Source organism: Mesoplodon bidens (assembly GCF_964165515.1).
Source record: "Mesoplodon bidens genome assembly, chromosome: 4".
NCBI lineage: Eukaryota > Metazoa > Chordata > Mammalia > Artiodactyla > Ziphiidae > Mesoplodon > Mesoplodon bidens.
The window spans coordinates 166,867,237-166,870,935 of NC_138160.1; the positions used below are offsets into that span (position 1 = coordinate 166,867,237).

The window sequence follows — 3,699 nt, forward strand, 5'->3', positions numbered from 1 at the left end:
GATCCGAAACCTATGGGGTGCAGCAAAAGCAGTTCTAAGAGGGAAGTTTATAGCTATACAAGCCTACCTCAAGAAACAAGAAAAATCTCAAATAAACAATCTAACCTTACACCTAAAGGAACTAGAGAAAGAAGAACAAAGAAAGCCCAAAGTTAGCAGAAGGAAAGAACTCATAAAGATCAGAGCAGAAATAAATGAAATAGAAACAAAGAAAACAATAGCAAAGTTCAATAAAACTAAACCTGCTTCTTTGAGAAGATAAACAAAATTGATAAACCATTAGCCAGACTCATCAAGAAAAAGACGGAGAGGACTCAAATCAATAAAATTAGAAGCGATAAAGGAGAAGTTACAATAGACACCACAGAAATACAAAGCATCCTAAGAGACTACTACAAGCAACTCTATGCCAATAAAATGGACAACCTCGAAGAAATGGACAAATTCTTAGAAAGGTATAACCTTCCAAGACTGAACCAGGAAGAAATAGAAAATGTGAACAGACCAATCACAAGTAATGAAATTGAAACTCTGATTAAAAATCTTCCAACAAACAAAAGCCCAGGACCAGATGGCTTCACCAGCAGTCTTGATGGCCTAGATGTTTGCCTCCTCTTGGAACTTTCCAGTATTTTTCTTATAGCGCATCTGCTTGTTGCCAAACCAGTTGGGGACCTGAGAGGCAGTGATCCCGCACTTCTTGGCGAGCTCCTCCTTAGCCTCGTCAGTAGGATATGGGTTACTCAGGTGGGAGTAGAAATACTCATTCGGGACCTCAGTGGCCTGTTTGCTGAAGTTACGGCGTTTTTGTCTGGCATCCAGGAACCGGAATGCAGGATCATGGCCACCTCGCAGGGGCTCTGCTTGAGTTGCCTCTGGATGGCGCTGAACTTCCGGTGGATGACACTCACCATGCGCTCCGTCTCCTTGGGTGCTACAAACTGCGTGCGGCTTTGCTCCCTCAGCAGTTTCATGACGTGGGCTGTGAACTTGCTTCGTGCCTTCTCATACTTCTCCAGCTACGAGTGGTAAATGTGGCGGCCCTGGGCAAGTTTGCTGAGATAGTCCAAGTGTTCGATGGGGTTGTTAGGGGACACACCTCCCCCGGAGGCTGCAGTGGTGGCAGCTGCTGCCCGAGCCATCCCCTTTCTCGGGGCCGACCACACCCTCTGCCAGAAGCATGTTGTCCAAGTGCATCAGCTGTAGGTCCACAGGCTCTTCCTCTTGGGAGCTTCGAATGCTGAAGGCGGTTTTCTCCTCAATTTCACGAAGGATGCTAAAGAGAGCAGGCTTCATTTGGTGTCAGTTTAGGGCGTGTTTCTTGGCCTGGGCCTCGCTCGTCCAGGCTCTGGTCGGTGATCGTCCCTACCTGCTGCAGAATGTCCCCAATGTCTTGCTTCCCTCGGCCTCCCGCGACTTCCACACACCCTGCTACCCCCACCAGGGTCTCTGCTGCCCAGAGGTTAGCCAGGGCCCCCAGGCTCCCCACCCACCAATCCAAGGCCCCCCCCAGACCCCGCGTGGTTACTTCCCTCCCAAACTTGCTGGGTGTGCTGCTCCCTCCATCCCAATCCCTGCCCATCTCCCCCACTCCCGGCTCTCCCCGGGGTTCACCCTGGCCCTGAAGGGAGATCTGGGGTACCACCTGGGTCCCCCCCAGGAGACCCCGGCCCCCGGTGGTGGAGAAAATGGAGTCAGAGAGAGAGAGGACGCCCAAGCGCGGCTGTGTGTGGACTGGACATTTTTTATTTATTTATTTATTTTTTTTTTGCGGTACGCGGGCCTCTCACTGTTGTGGCCTCTCCCATTGCGGAGCACAGGCTCCAGACGCACAGGCTCAGCGGCCATGGCTCACAGGCCCAGCTGCTCCGCGGCATGTGGGATCTTCCCGGACCGGGGCACGAACCCATGTCCCCTGAATCGGCAGGCGGACTCTCAACCACTGCGCCACCAGGGAAGCCCAGACTGGGCATTTTTAATGAGGACGTTTGTTGAAACCTTGGAAATTACTGGGAAAGCTTTGAGGACCAACCCGAAATTTCAGGTCAGAGAATATAGTGGGAAAGAAGAATAAAGGTGCTTTCTTTGTACCCTATCAAATCCACCTCATTTCTTATAATTGTTCTATTTTATTTTTAGCATTAATTTCTATATAAAATCCAAGAAGTCTCATTTTATTCATACAAAGTATATATTCTTTAAGATGGGTTTTATCACACACTCCAAACCCATCACCAATAATAAACCCAAAACAGATGACAGGGAAGATGTTCTCTACCTCAATTTCAGCTCTAACAACCACCTAGTCACCTACATAAAACATCTAGGAGACAGGGCTGCCTCTTTCCTCTCCTTCATTCTTTACATCTAGCCAGTCAACAAATGTGGTTAGGTACCTACAATCTGTACCTTTCATCTTATTCCTATTACAATTCAGTATCTCAAAATTTCTCCCATGAATCTCTGCAGTCAACCCTAAAACTTTCTTGATCAATCTCACTCTCTCCAGGGCCTTGCAAATCATCTCTCTAAATCATAAATCAAAAATGTCTTTCCTCTTTGTAAAGAATATTGACGACTGGTAGAGGGACCACACCATTCTTCTGTTTCTACAGGAAATTAGAACATTTTGTGAGTGAAAGGGGCACAGTTACTAATTGTTCTGGAACAATAGGCATAGACTATGATGTCCAAGACAAACTACCATGTTTGGGCACTACACCCATTAACTAGAAAAAAAAACCTAATACATATAATGTGACAAGTAAGTTCCTCAGCTATTTAACTCTTGCCTACCCCTCCAGCAAGATCTCTCACCACTCCCTTAATTTACATTCTTAAACCGGAATGGTCTATTCTGCTGTCCAGATGAATACTACTTACTCTTTAAGGTTAAGTTCAGATGCCATTCCCTCTAGGGAACTTCTTATTTCTTCAGTCTGGGTTAGCTGCCTCTACCAGGAACTTTCACATTCCCTGTGCATGTGGCTCTAACTTTAGTTTAAAGAGGGTTTATTGTTTTGCTTTTTAGTATACATTTTTTGAAGTTTATAAAATGATATTTAAAATTAAAAATTTAAATTTTATTACCTATTATTTTAAATTTTTATTTATTACACAGAAAAGCTGGAAAAATTTCTTAACATCTAACCTCACTAGTTTGCTTATTTCTAAAATGGGTATAATAAGAGTATGTACATCTTAAAGTTGTGAGCTTGTAATATATAGAAATGGATTTGTATACCACTTTGAACTGTTGTTATTTAATAATATCTGTAATTATCGTAATCATTATTGAAAGCATTATTATTACTATAAAATAAAATTTACATAAATTTGCAAGATCAGACCTACTCAGTGTTGCAGGGGACTAAATTTTTCGCTCTACCTCAATTGTATTGAGGGACACTGGGAAAAATTCATCAGAAAAACAAAAACTAAAGTTCAAAGGAAATTCTTATTTTCTTTTCAATGTCTTTCACGTGGATAATATATGGTTTGATCAGCATATATTTTACTTAAAAAATGTACCTCTTAAGCTCCATCCATGAAACAGTGTGGAGATTTTAAAACAAGTCTATGAATGTCTCCCATTAAAAGTGAGGTCTTTTTCTCCTCCCCTTGAATCTCTCAATTGCCCTGGGTCTGCTTTGATCAGTATGGTACAGTGGCAGTGATCCTATGTAATTTCTGAGGCTG

The 3,699-nt window shown here is 43.5% G+C and overlaps 1 pseudogene across 1 annotated transcript; it reads right to left on the bottom strand.

Moving 5' to 3' along the window:
- Window positions 1-597: 597 nt before the first annotated feature.
- LOC308616441 (pre-B-cell leukemia transcription factor 2-like) lies at window positions 598-1,296 on the bottom strand (annotated as a pseudogene). The gene has a single exon. The product of its transcript is annotated as a pre-B-cell leukemia transcription factor 2-like (transcript).
- Between the last annotated feature and the right edge of the window lie 2,403 nt (window positions 1,297-3,699).